Genomic DNA, 16,195 nt, shown 5'->3' with positions numbered 1-16,195 from the left:
GAAGACTTTCGAAAAATCAGAGATGAGCTTATTTTGTTGAACGCTGCACTAGTTAATAATGTTTCATAGTCGACAAAGTCTATTTCAAATCAAGTAAGTGTCTATCTATGTCATTAACAAAATACAGTCTATTTCAAATCAAGAAAGTGTCTATCTTTGTCATTAACGACATACAGTCTATTTCAAATCAAGAAAGTGTCTCTCTTTGTCATTAACGACTTACTTCTGTGGTGTCCAATTTGATCACAATCATATTCTTTTTGCACTAGAAAATATAAATGTTATCTTATATCATATATCATGCACTTCAAGAATTGTAAGTGGATAACTATAATATTAAACTGTTAGCCTTGGTGTAGACTGTAGTGGTTATCGCATCGGACTGCTAACACAAGGGTTCCTGGTTCGATCCCCGTTTTAGGGAGAAAAATTTCACTTTGACACCATTAACGAGTATGGCCTTGAGAAAACGATAATAGTTCATCGGAAAAGAACGATAAATGGCTGACCCGTAGGAAGAGAGAGCCATATCTCTTGCACGTAAAAGACACCCTTGCAGATTTCGAGAAAGGAGTAGTGTAATACCGCTACAAGGCAGGACTCGCACCCGCAAAATTGAAAGGGATTAATATAAATTGCAATTACTTGTTTCCAAATCCACTATAAATATATATGTTCAATCTAAACTGTTAATTGATTCACATATCTTATAAAGCTGGTTCTCTCTGTATCGGACAAAGTTGTGTGAAAAAATTAGTGACGATACAATTCAATGATGAAGCAGAAAAGAAAACCTATAAATTATACACTGGGTGTTAATTTTACTTGATGCAAAATTATAATTATAAACTGGTCTAGTAACTTTTATATAAATAGAGATGAAATAATAAAATAAAATATAATAAAAAGAAGAATATTCGTACGATTGAGGTATACTAACATAAAATAAGTCCTCTTTTCCCGACATAATTAAAATGTTAAAAAACACAGAAAATTGTATAATTAATAGCTTCTCCGATGTCTCCCACATAGTGTGTATTTTGTTAACACCCAACTTATACAAGTTGTGCACTTAAAACTAAAAGGGTGAATATACTGCACTCTTCATTGGTTATGAAATCAAAGTAAGTTTCACTTTATGATATTAAAATTTAAAAGCCACCTTTCATCACCTTTATTTCATTTATGTTACTGAGAATGTTTGAAAGAAACTAAAAATAAATAAATTTGGAAAAAATAATGAACGAACTTTTTATATGTCTGTACATTGACAGAAGGTGTCAGTGCAGACTTTACTTCTTAGCTTTGTACTATAAGAAACAATGGAACGTCGTTACTGCCTTATGATACTTCCTTCATTATTTTGATGAGGTTTTTCTCTGATGAGTTTTTCTCTGATGAGGTTTTCTCTATTATGATGAGTTTTTCTTTATTATGATGAGTTTTTTCTCTATTATGAAGAGGGTTTTCTCTATTATGATGATGTTTTACTCTATTATGATGAGGTGTTTCTCTATTATGATGAGGTTTTTCTCGTTTATGATGAGGTGTTTTTCTGTTATGGTGAGGTTGTTCCCTATTATGATGAGGTTTTTTTCTATTATGATGAGGTATTTCTCTATTATGATGAGGTGTTTCTCTATTATGATGAGGTGTTTCTCTATCATGATGAGTTGTTTCTATATTATGACGAGGGATTTCTCTATTATGATGAGGTTTTTCTCTGTGATGTTGAGGTGTTACTCTATTATGATGAGGTGTTTCTCTGTTATGATGAGGTGTTTCTCTATTATGATGAGGTGTTTCTCTATTTTGATGAGATTTTTCTTTATTATGATGAGGTTTTTCTCTATTATAATGAAGTTTTTCTCTATTATGGTGAGTGTTTCTCTATTATGATGAGGTTTTTCTTTATAATGGTGAGGTTTTTTTTCTCTATTATGATGAAGTTTTTTCTCTATTATGATGAGTTTTTCTCTGTTATGTTCAGGCTTTTCTCTATCATGATGAGTTTTTCTCTATTATGATGAGGTTTTTCTTTATTATGATGAGGTTTTTCTCTATTATAATGAGGTGTTTCTGTATTATGATGAGTTTTTTTTCTCTTTTATGATGTGGTTATTCTCTATTATGATGAGTTTATCTCTATTATGATGAGGTTTTTTCTTTATTATGATGAAGTTTTTCTTAATACCGGCGTTCCATAAAAAAAACATCTCTGCCATATAGCATGTCTGTGTTGAGGTGGCGTTAAGCTAACATCATTTTAATCAATCACCATGACCAAAATAAAATTGAAGCCTTCATTGAGATTAGAGGAATGGGGAAAAAGCAAAAATAAAACGAAACAGAGTAAATTGAATAGAAAAAAACAATCAAAATAAAAGCGAGTAGAACCTAAGGTAGAAAACCAAAAATAAAACAAAACGAGTAGAGTGAAAGGAAGAAAACATATACATTGTACATCGAAACAGAGAAGTATAAATTAAAAAAAACATAAACTGATGAAAAGAATATAATCTATACAATGACCTGTTCACCTCAATAAATATGATACTAATCATACTAATTATGTCAGGTCCCCAGGCTCATTCAAATCGATTCTATATATGAGTTAGATCAAATATACAGTTTTTAAGATTCAAGTTCAAGTTTAAAAGCTTATCAATAGACGAATATTGTATAAAAGAAAAAGAAAAAAAATATTTATATACATATTTTCAGAAGTCCATACCTATATATAGAGCTTTTATATTGTCGTATTATAAGCTAAACATTTAAAGCTTGAACGTTTAACAAAATCCAAAGCATACATAGCAAACTTAATAAGCGAGGCATGGCATGACATAATATTTTAGAAACATTATATAAATAACACAACAAATGTAACAGTTATGTAATAATATACAGATATATTAAAAACTCAGTAAGCAAGCATTATCAAATGCATGTACATGTATGAAACATTACAAGAAAAAAAGGAAACTACATTAAAGCATTAATTATATTAACGTTGGAATGATTTACCATTCCAGTTAACAACCAATCTGGAACTGTTAACGACTGTCATTTATATGTATATATGTAGGAGGTTAATATAGATATTATACCGTGTTTAACACACAATTTTCTTCAGATATTAGATACAAATAAAAATATCAATTACCCAATCCTACTACATTTATTATTTTTATACCTAATGGAAACCTTTTTTGATATTAGGAAAGGAAGTGCAAGGGAGGGTTGCCACAACAATTTATTTCCTTAATTTTGTTGGATAAAATATTCATTTACATTCTGGTTTTTTTTCATTTTATACTAAACAAATCATACTATTGTTTTTATATATATTTAGATTAAACCGTTGTTTTTCCCGTTTTAATGGTTTTACACTAGTTTTTGTGGGTCCCTTTATAGCTTGTTGTACGGTGTGAGCCAAGGTTTCGTGTTGAAGGCTGTACATTGACCTATAATGGTTTACTTTAATAAATTGTTATTTGGATGGAGAGTTGTCTCATTGGCACTTACCCCATATCTTCCTATATCTAAGTATATTCATTTTCAAAATACTTTTTAAAAAAAACGGAAGAAGATTCCGACAGTTCAATTCAAACCCAAAACATTTTACAGTATACCGCTATATGCGTATGTTTCGTCTCTGAAAGCATTTTATAATCTGAAAATTAAAGGACAAACTTTAGTCGTTTGTGTAATTTAAAAACTATTGTACGGGGTCAGTTTGACAAATTAAACCAAGATACTAATATTTGGTCTGGTAATTGAATAATCACTTTAAAAATGGGCAAGTAATCACAATTTCATAATCACAAATCCCACGAGGAGGCTCAATATAAGAGCCTTTTTTTCTTTTTCTAACTTACCAACTTTAAACAAAACTTAGTTGATATGATTTGATAATCGTTGGAGAGATGGACGAAAGATACCTACTCCACATGTGGCACCCGTCGTGTTGCTTATGTTATAACAAAACCGGTTAACAGTCTTATTCGATAGGTAACATTCGTGAAAAGGAAAGAGGATTGTAGTTACGACATAAATAACATATGAAATATATCACCTGTGAAACTTCATCATTTTGAACTCTTGTTTTTATAGCTTCACTGTAAGCAGCAACCCTCTATCAAGGATATCAATGATAGGGAATACATGCCTAGGAATATGGTATCAGTTGGGAGATGTATATTCCGTATGCAGGCGCTGCTTAAATGTTGTTACATAGAAAATAATTACATGGCATGTATGTTTCATAATATTAAGTTATTATGATAGGTTAATAGCAATCTTGCATCCTCCTGAAATTGACTTTAATAACACAATGAAATTTAACATACATATTTTTTTAATCTTAACTGAAATGTGAACATGCATAATGTGTTCTAAAACATTCTACAACATCACGACCATCGATATCATTTACAATATAGACATTTTTTTCTAAAATGAAGCTATCATTATTTTAATCTGAACTTAATTAATTCGTTGCCAACTTTCATTTCATTCGGTCTTTGTTGGAGAGTTGTCTTATTTGCTATTGTCCGCATCTATTATATTTTATTTTGGTACAGTTTGCTTTTGAGTATATTTTATAGATTGCTATATTTTATAAAAAAGTGTTAAAAAAAACTCATCATAGATACCAGGACTAAATGATATATATACGCTAGACGAGCATTTCGTTAACAAAAGACTCATCAGTGACGCTCGAATCCCAAATATGTATATATGTTTGCAACAAATGTAATAAGTTACAATGTTTTTTTCCATTTCCGAATCAATATAAAATATGAAATAAATATGTTACTTCTGTAATCACTAGCTTTTCTCAATCTAAAGTACATACAACATAAAATAGGTCGCGTGTCCTTTTGATTGAGAATATATATGAACATTTTATATTGTAAGTCATGCGAGTAAATGTCTCTTAGATTACTTTGCATGACCTTAAAAAACAATGTCCTTCCTTTAGTTTAGACCTTGTCGCTGTGGTTTTCTTAGTCAAAGTCAATAATATGTCTAAGAGTAGTGCAAGTATGTAAAAGTACTGCTGTGTCTCTCTGAAGAATGGACATTTCCTAACGCCTACTTACAACATACATGTACATGTAATTCTACTATGCTGGGCTACATAATTGATTTCTGAGTATTTTGTAATTCTAGTATGTCTTTTCAAGCAAAGAGGAATGATTTAACTCCCATGATTTTTCACTTACATTATCAAATGCAATGCTGTTTAAGGTGGTACCCAACACTTTCACTAAAATTATTTTGGCTCGTTTAATTTTCATAAAATTTTGTCAAAAGTATTTACTTTGACCCTTAAACAAAAATATAAAATTTCTAAAATTTTGAACCAACCGTTTTGTCAGAAAAATTACATTGGTTAAGTAGATAGCACTTTGACAAAAACCTATTTTGATCATTGAGAAGCTTAATATTCCTTTTGAAACACAACGTATTTAAAACTTTTAGCTGACTTTACATCTAGTTATCTCCATGTAGTGCTAGGTACCACCCTAAAAAAAACTTCCTGGGATTCTAATATGCTAACAAGATCAAATAATATACCTTCATGAATTTACAAAACTAATGAACATATACCGGCGTTAAATCAAAATGGTGTTCAGCGCTTTAAACTGTTATCGTATTTTACAATACCACAATGTTACGCATTTTTGTCTTGTTTTTTTGTTTTTGGTTATACACATTTGTTTCGAATTTAACTTAGGTAGAAGCCATTGTTGGTCGAAGCTTTGTCCTCTAGAAGAGGACGAAAGATATCAGAGGGTCAATTAAACTCATAAATCGAAAGTAAACTAACAACGCCATGGCTAAAAATGAAAAAGACAAACAGACAAACAATAGTACACATGACATTGTTTTTTTGTGTTTTTTTTTTATAAAGCTTCGAATATTACTTGGGTAGATGCCACTGTTGGTCGAAGCTTTGCCCTTTAGGAGTTTCAATACAGAACGTGTGTAATGACATTGATAAGTATTGCACGTCTGAACCAATCTTGTTGCTAAATATCAAATCATCTCAGATATATAAACTTGGATTTTCTCAGATAAACTTGGTTTTTACAGATAGTCGCGGTTTATCTCAGATAAACTTAAATTTTGTCAGCTTAGTTCAAATTTGATAAATCCTAGTTTATCTCAGAAAATTCATTATCAGATTCTGAAAAAAATCACGGTTTATCTCAGAAAATAAATAAAAATTCATTATCTGTAGAAAATCCCGGTTTATCGAATGATCTGTGGCATAGCAAACATCGAATTCCCTCGCAACATGTCATCGCATACTAATACTATAATAGATATTCAACACTTCTTGACAAAGTTGACCGTATTAAAGAAATCTCACATGTTAACTTTGCAAATGTATATTGATTCTTATAGAAAAGTCTCTATGTACTTTTTAAAGTTATTAATTGACATCTCGTACGATCTATAATGGAGTGATACAATACAAAAGTACTTTCACTTTCAATCCATCTAAACTCAATTATTTATATCTCTCTTAATACTAAAATACTCTTTGTGGAATAATTAATGTGAGTCTAAAGATAAACGATTATGTATTGCCATATATTTATGTCTTAGTAATTCAATATTTGCAGATCTTACAAAGGTTTAGAGTACTCTGGATATTAATGGTCTTGTAAAACGTCAAATATATGGATGGGGTGTGAATATAAGTCTGGATGACGATTCTTATATATATTATAGGTTGCAATTTTGTAAATATAGACAACTGCAGTTTCCCGTAGGTACGTCCTTTTCGGCTAAAACTATGCCACTTTTACTGTGAGGTCCTGAGAAAAAAATATATCCAGAAACGAATAGATGATATGCACTGCTATTTTATTTAAAGGTCAAAACATAGGGTTGTGCGACATTTTTTAAATATTAATATGACCTAAACTTCTAGGAGTACAAACTTGTACAAAAATTCTATACTACCCCTACCTCCACTTTTGACCTCCTTAGGATTCAATTTAAGTTGAAACCATGTTTTTCTATACTGGTAACATTCCCAAGATTTGTCTCTATGAATTCAAATACAGATATCATGCCTGAGAACCAGTACGTTGGCAAATTAATTTCGATGAATATTATATATTCCCCAAAAGAGGCGTGGCTTGTGAAACAGTTGTATTTACAAAGTGTAACCTACACGTATAACATGTATAGATAATTACAAGCTAGAGTACCACATGTAGGCATAAAAGTACAAGCTATTATGATAAAGTCGTGAGCTTCCTGACTACGTGTATTACAATATGTGTTAATTTATTAGGTAAATGAACTTTGTTGTCTGTTTGACACATTCCTTATTTCCATTGTCAATTGTATTCCTGACCAATAGCAGTGTTAACATAATCGGTAAAGCGTGAGCTAGAAGAAACTGACCTTACTTATAAGAGTTCATGGTAATCGATTATGATATTATACATTTGTAGATATTGTACTTTCAATTTGTAAACAAAGCCATGTTCATAGTTTCATAGTTTATCAAAGAAAACTCAGCCGCAGAAGACTGCGTAACAGGAGCATATTATACACAATATTAATAACAACGTAGTTTATAAGACAGCAGTTTACATTTTTTTTAAACACCCAACATTTTCTAGTTATAGTAAACCATGGGTCACAAGCCAATACTTCAGTTCCGAGAATGATCAGTTTTTACCATGTTCGTTTTCATTTTAAGTGCATCACAATAAAATCACGTGATTAGGTCAGAAGTCTATGCAATTGTCAAACACCCCGCCGCCTGTATTGAAAATATGAGAGTAAAGTTACAGTCTGATAAAAACAAAACCTCGCACTTGCTATTTAGCTTAATTCGTTTCTTGCAATGTAGAGAATTTTTTAATATTGTGAATTTAGACGCTCGGGATAAAATTCGAATATCACGGCACAGGCCATGTGTAAATTTCCAACAAATCTATGGTTTCCATGAATTATTTCTTAAATTATACCAATTTCGTACGTGTGGCACGTTGGGTCCATTTTGAGTGTTGGTGTTTTAAGCTGTAACAATTACACAAGATGCGGAGCACAACAAGTCCATTTTGGAGTGTTTGAGTTGTAAGGCGACATTATATGTAACAATTGCACCAGTTCCGTAGCAAATAACTTCATATTAATGGTCTTGTTTTAGTGTTCCGTTTGGATTTGTTTCCAATAGGTTCTTGTTGCCCTGTGAGGAAGATTTTGTGAAAGTTTATTTACCTATTTGACTATTTGCATATTTGTTTTAATTTTTTCAGTTTTGCTTTTTTTGTCATAGATTTATCCCTTTTCAATGCTAGAGATGATATTATGGTTTGCAATACATTTAACATAACGACATTCAGTAACAAAACAGTGTGAAATGATTTATATTTCACAAAAGAACTTTTAGAGAAATTTGGTATTTTTCGAAATACTAAGAATTTCAACCCAAGGATTATTTCATCTTGGCTTTACATGTATTTGCAATTTTTGGGTCCTCAATATTCTTCAACTTTGTAATGTTTGGACATTTTCAACACTTGCGTGTCATTGGCGAGTCTTCATTTTTTTTCAAACACTCGCGTAAACAATTTCAATTCTGGTCTATATCTATGACGAGCTTAACTTTATGCATGAGGCTATGGATAGGGGTTTATAAAAAAAAAAGAGAGAATATAAAATAATGAGGTAAAATATTGAAAACTAAGAATAATGGGCAAAAAGTATAAAGAGTAAAAAGAAATTTATAAATGAAGGAATCCCAATCCAGGACATCAACAAATATATGGGCTTGTATATGATCTATAGAGAGGCAAGTACCCGTATGAAGGTGGGTAAGGCAAACACCTATAGAAAGTGCAATTGTTTTACTTCTATGTATAATGACTATACAATAAACCGATGAAACTACGAACAGAAAACGATTGTAATCGTTTATATTTATTTTCCAGCATCTGTGTGTGTACCGTCTTAACTTTTGTACTTTTACAATAATCGGTCAAAACACAATTTTATCCATTTCATTTAAGTTCAATATCGGTTAATTACACGAATTTACGTCATGATTAACATAGATGAACGCTCTTGTGTTCGTCACAGACATGATTACGTCATAACGATTACATTGTATCTGTTGTGACCTTTAGGAGAGAATGTTTACAGGCTAAGATTGATGAAAGATTCGATCGTATTGTACTTGCTTTACAAATTAAATCTTTTATAAATTGAGTGCTCGAATAATTCTATTAGAAAGTGCAAGTAGTGTTATATTGTGTTGACAATACAATGTTTTCTTTTTTCAATATTTGCCATCTATGCAGAAAGAAATACGAGGGTCTTGATGGAGTAAAAAGAAGAGTGTATAACCAACTAATAATACAGAAAAAAAGGGTAAAAACAATAAAGAATAGGGAAAAATGGCTTAAAAATTAAAGGAATATGCGTTAAGCAAATTAAATAAAGCTGTGTAACTGGATTTGAAGGGTAACTAATTTTCTTAAATAAACCAACCCTTACATTCATGAATATTGAATAGAAAACAGAAAATAAACTTCTTTAATGGTGTTCATTTGCAATCATACAACATCTTTTTTTTTGTATTTGCATTAAAGCAATTCAACATGTAGCAAAAGCAATACATGTCTATATTTCAAAAAATGAAACGTCACTGGTGAGTCTTTTGTCCTTGTCTTTGTCTTTACATGGGTAAACAATCATTATCAATTGCGGATCAATAATTTTCAATATAAATCTTTTTTAGGGGTGGGGATTGCAGTCCACTGATTGCCTCCAGTAATGTCTCAATGATTCTCTATATAGTCAACAAAACTTTTCCAAAATAGAGGGCACGGGCACCCTCCCCGTCCTTAAACCTGCCTCTGTTAATCCTGGTATCTATGATGAGGGGTTTTTCCCCCAAGTAACAGCTCATAATCATGTACATTGTACAAGAAATATAGAATATAAATGAATGCTTAATCATAGCAACTTTTACTTGGGAGGATATCGGTAAAATATATTTTTCTTAAGTAAAAAAATATTTAAATATTTTCTTTATTTTTTAAAGTTAAAATACAATTGTTTTGTGACGACGTCATTTTAGGACGTTATTTATAGTATATTTTATTACTAAAAATAAATAAATCAGCCGCTAGACTCGAAGTAATTGTTATTTTGACGGTATGTTGAATTATCATACATGAAAGCCTATGTATAAAGGAGGTTATTGAGGCGGAGGTCTTCATTTGGTATTATTAATGTTTAGTCCGTTTTTCTGCATCATTTATTATTAACCTTTTTTTCACACTCATGTTCTTTTCAGTAACCGATTAGTTACATGTATCTTGCATTTGTTCTCCTTTTTTCCCAGTATTCTACATTTTATATCCTACTATAATTTAATATCATTTTTTTGTCCATTATTTTCTACGCTGTAAATCCAATCAAGACCCTCAAGAAAATAATTGTAAATCCATATAAAGTCGGTTATACTTATCAATAAAAGAAAATGTTTGAGTGACATAGGATTTAAAACGTGTATTGGCTATGATATAGTCTATATATATATGAAAAAGTACAGGGACTACATGGTTATTAATCAGGATGGGTATATCCACATGGGAAAACCCTATTGTGGTTCACCAATCCCCCCTGCATAGCATGTTTACTTCAAATAGTTTGTTTTCAAAAACAGTAAGCTTTACTTTGTGGTTCTGTGGTTAAGAACACGTGCTTTTATTATTTGGATTTTAATTCATAAGAAATTTATCAGTGTACTAGGGTATTACTTCTTTCTTTCTTTCTTTCTTGTGTATGAGCTTCCTATCTAAGGAACACCCCTTACTGGGTAATCAGGAGTACTTACATGAGTGGGTAAACCAAAGATTTATTTTATATTTTTAAAAGTTAATTAAAATATAAGTTAGATAAAAAAAAATAAGACAAAAGTAAAAATAATAGATAAAATAAAATAATGTAAAAAAGGTCAAGTAGACGTGCTCTGTACATATGGTGAGAGGTTAAGAGATAAAAAATACCAATCAATTGGGGATGGAAAAATATTCAGAGAGGATTAGAAAATGTACATGTTTGGAGACATAAAATCTAAAAATCATCTTATCCAACATAAGTAAAAAATAGACACTTGATTAAGTACATAAATCACTAAAAGTTCATTGTCTATAATAATCATTCCCTGAATTCACATACTTCCATTTGAATTTCACTTGATTTCAAAATTCTTTAGAAGCTGCAAGCGGCAGATATGTACTTAAAAGTTGTTTTCTACATTTTGATACTTATCAATTCTTTGGTAATTTAGTAGTGCAAATGTACTTCGACTGATAAACATAGTTTATGAAAGAACGTTTAAAATATTTACAAAACCTTGCTTAGTATACATACACCTTGAAAACCGCTAGTAGATCAGTGGAAGTTTGTTTTTTAATTTTATTGGTTTTTACATCATTAAAGATTGAATGCGAAAGTGCCAATGTACTTCAATTGAATTAAAGATTAAAGTCGTTAATGTAATTTCATTGACAATTAGTGCTGGGTTTCCCTGAAGGTCACATGTGTGGTTAAGCAAATAAAGTGGGGAAAATGACGAGACCACATAGCAAAAACCGAAGAACGCGGGATTGTGAAGATCATTATGAAATGCAAATTTGCTGCATTTACCGCTTCCGAAAGACCTCACCTGCATATCATAACCAATAATTACAACCGCTCAATTTCTCTGTGGTACATCCTATCCAAAAACGTTTAGGGAGCTTCCATTTGATTTTTAAGGGGGTGGAACTATTTAGTACAGACTGTTGTATTTTTAAAGGTTATCCTGGCTGTTTCACATACAAATGTCATCCTGTCATTTTTTTTAATTTTTTGGCTAAGTTGCTTATCCCGGTTTATTTTTACTAAAAGCTCCTGTTCTGCCTTAATTTTTAAATCTCCTTCTAGCTCCCTTCACTTCCCCCCATAAAATCAAATGGAAATTCTCTAACAGTCAAAAACCTATCCGTCACAGCCTATAGAAGAATTATTACGACAGAAAAAAATCAAAATAAAAGATCCATATAATTTGTTGTAGCAATATGCATAAAAAATGCAGAATAAAGAGCCAAAAGAAAAATACGAATAGAGGCAAATAGGCACACATATTTAAAGAATAGAGAAAACTGGACGACAGGAATAAAGAATGAAGACAAATGGACTAAGATTAAAGAATAATTAATACTTGGACCCCATCCAAACATTCACACAAACCTAACGGCATCCAAACATGTCATCAAAAACTTTTATTTTCAACAACTATTTTCAAACGAAGATTGATCTTTGTTTTCAAAAATGCAAATCACATTATCTTTATTAAAACATGTATTTTATTTCTATAGCACAAGTTTATTAACTTATATGTCATTTATGGTAAAAAAAAAAACTATCTTACTACGAATTATATGTTTTAAATTGTGTTGTTTTCAGGACTTTTGTATGTGTGTATTGTATTTTGTTATTAAGTCGTTTTGAAAAGCTTTGTTTTTATGTAGTTTATTGAATATCGACTATAAATAAAACTTTTAATCTTGAATCTTCAATAGCATATATAATACTGAAGTTGTTTTCGCTATTCCTCAGCTAGCCTAACCATGCCATAATAGCACTACGCAAAAAAGTTAACCACATCGACGTCATGGCCTTGTTTCTAAACGTAAATCGTAAATCTAATTAATGGAAAAGCTTCTGGGATACGCAGTCCATAAAAGTACATATGTTTTAAACACATTAAATGTGCTATTGACCTTTAAAGTCAAGGTTATAATAAAGAATGTAAACAAATCAACGGCTGACAGGCAGTGCAGGTCACAACCGAGACGTACAATCTGTAGATTAATGAATCGTTGAAGAAAACATCCTTGCCATAAACCATGTAAGGGAAATCGATGTCTTGTGTTGATACACATAAAACTCATTAAGGAGGGGCGTAAAAGGGGGAATCTGAACGAAAGAACGCGAAATAAAATTGCCATTTCACAACGAACAATTAAAAATGACATGCACGTTGATTTTTTTTTTATCGATTTCACGAAACCCGGTGAATAACGAATCTTTTTCACAGCTGCACGTGAAATAAAAATGGCAAATCACGTTGCACGAAAATTACCCTTTACCACCCTCATTAAGAAATCAAATCTGATAGGATTAAATTTGTGTTTCTCGCTTTGCTGTATTATAAAAACGAGGGCTAATGTACTTAGCAATTCTTTAATATCCGCAAACATTGTTATAGAAAACCTTGAGTTAATAACACCGACATTTAATAGATATAGGAACTTGAGGAAGATGTGGTATGAGTGCCAATGAGACAACTCTCCGTTTATTAAATTAAACCATTATAGGTTAAGGTACGGCCTTCAACACAGAGCCTTGGCTCACACCGAACACCAAGCTATAAAGGGCCCCAAAATTAGTAATGTAAAACCATTAAAACAGGGAAACCAACATGCTTATCTATCATATTAAAACGAGAAACACGAATGAACTACATAAACAAACGACAACTACTGTACACCACATTTCTGACTTGGGGTGTTAAAAGCGTTGACAAAGGTACGTATATATGGACCGCGGAGAAACCCCTCTTCATAATGAAAAATATGCGCTTCAACAAAGTAAATACAACCTAAAAAAATACAAAAAAGTGTATTTAATTATTTTAAAATTTTTAAGTTACAATCATGAAATTGCCATTTAAATCAAGAATATCGTTTGTTTTCTATATGTTGTTTCAACGTTGTCAATTAAATTGCGTGTAGTCATAGATTTTCAATTTTCCACAGAAAAAAATATAAATTAGGGTATTTTTTAGGAGGGTGGGGTGTAAAACATGTACTCTTGACTGTTTGTCTTCTTTGTCATTTTTCGATTTTTGTAATGGATTGTCAGTTTTTTTTTGAAAATACCTTTGTTATCTTTCCCCTCTTATATTAGTCTTATTCCATGAGGTATTTGTATAGGAATTGGATTTTGAAGTAAACAGCATATTTGCATCAAGAAAACATTTAAAGTCACTTGCTTTTTGCTTTTGTTTGTTTTCTTATGGTAAAAAAGGTGCAATGGGTCTCGGGGGGTAAAAACTGTTATGAAATACATTAATACTATCGAAATATGAAATAAAACAATTATTTTCATTTGTTTCTGTTAATATGTGTTTTAATTCACTGGGGGAAAACTCTTTTAAGGTGGTACCTAACACTACAGGGAGATAACTCTGTAAAGTCAGCTAAACGTTTTTTTTTTAAATTACGTTGTTTTGTAAAAGGAATATTAAGCTTCTCAATGATCAAAATTGGTGTTTGTCAAACTGCTATATAATTTTTCTGACAAAACGATTGGTTCAAAATTTTTGAAATGTTTATATTTTTGTTAAAGGGTCAAAGTACAAAAAAAATGTAAGTACTTTGACAAAATTGTATGAAAATAAACGAGCCAAATTGATTTTAATGCAAGTGTTGGGTACCACCTTAAAGGCAGGTATATTTATCGTATCGTGATCATACTGCAGGAATTTGATAAAACGTGATATTTCATATCCATCAGTTCACGCTCTTTGGCTAAATAGACTTATTTATAAAAGATCTTACTCACGATTTGGTACTTCAGATCCATCTTTTTTTGTGCTTTTAATTAGAATACAAATGTACATGTAATTGGACTTATCGTTCTCTCTGAATAGTAAAATCACGATGTATGGTATCGTCAGAATAGTAACCATTTCGTTAATTGATACTTAATATTTTATTCATTATTTCTACTCTATATTTGAGCATTGCACTGTTAGGATCGTGTCTTTTTAACTCTAGTTATTTGTGTATCTTTCATGAACAACAGTGAACTACCAGTGTTAACATGTAGAAACACATGATTTTATAGCAATAGATTAAGTACTTTTAGCTTACTCACAGCTTAACGTATTGTGCATCAGCATTTGTTTCTAATTAATACAATGGATAAAGAGATGTTGAATAATGAATTATTACCAAGGAGTCAAAACTCAGACAACTATTATGTTGCTCTGTGTGGTCAGTTGTTCATCTTCGCTAGCGAAGGGTTACGATCCACTCCTTCTTGTGAAGAGAGCGGGAGTGGATCGCAACCTTCTTCGCTAGCCAAGGGTTACGATCCACTCCTTCTTGTGAAGAGAGCGGGAGTGGATCGTAACCTTCTTCGCTAGCGAAGGGTTACGATCCAATCCCGCTTTCTTCACAGAGCGGGAGTGGATCGTAGCCCTTGGCTAGCGAAGACGATCCACTCCCGTATTCTTTACAGATCGGGAGTGGGTCGTAACCCTTGGCTAGCGAAGATGTCAGTTGTTATTCAATCGGTTAGTTGCAGTCTCCTTCATTCAAACCTTTGAGCTTGTTTACATGCTTTCCGAGCATTCTTAAATAAGATATTGTGTATTCCTACCATGTGTATATAAAACATCAGATGTGGTAAAAAATGTAAGTTTGACAATAAGACAACTCTCCACAAGAGAGCAAAATGACACAGAGAATAATAAATATAAGTCACCGTACGCCCTTAGCGTGGAGCAGAAAGTCTATTTTTGACATAGTCGCCTGACTGATGCCTCATCCACTATAATTCATATATAAAAAAGGAGATGTGGTATGATTGCTAATGAGACAACTGTCCACAAGAGACCAAAATGACACATACATTAAAACTATAGGTCACCGTACGGCCTTCAACAATGAGCAAAGCAAATACCGCATAGTCAGCTATAAAAGGCCCCGATATGACAATGTAAAACAATTCAAACGAGAAAACTAACAGCCTTATTAATATATATAGAATTAATGACAAACAACTGAGCTGTAGTTTCCCGGAAATTACAAAATACAGTAGTCTATGTGTAGATGCCCTCACACTTTAAAATTTTAAACATTTAAAAAAATTCTAATTAAATATTTCGTGCAAGATCAGACTAAAAATGTTCAGTGGTTAACAATCATAAACCCTAGTTATCACACAGAATTTTTTTTCTTCGAAGATTCATTCTAGTAGGTTGTCTTTCCTTTATAACAAAGTCAAATTTTACTTGACGGATTTATTTGCCAGGTAAAGACAGTTTTTTTTTTATAAAAGACGTCAAATATAAGAGAAATTACATATC

This window comes from Mytilus trossulus, chromosome 5 (assembly GCF_036588685.1).
Source record: "Mytilus trossulus isolate FHL-02 chromosome 5, PNRI_Mtr1.1.1.hap1, whole genome shotgun sequence".
Classification (NCBI taxonomy): domain Eukaryota; kingdom Metazoa; phylum Mollusca; class Bivalvia; order Mytilida; family Mytilidae; genus Mytilus; species Mytilus trossulus.
This window is presented reverse-complemented; position numbering follows the sequence as displayed.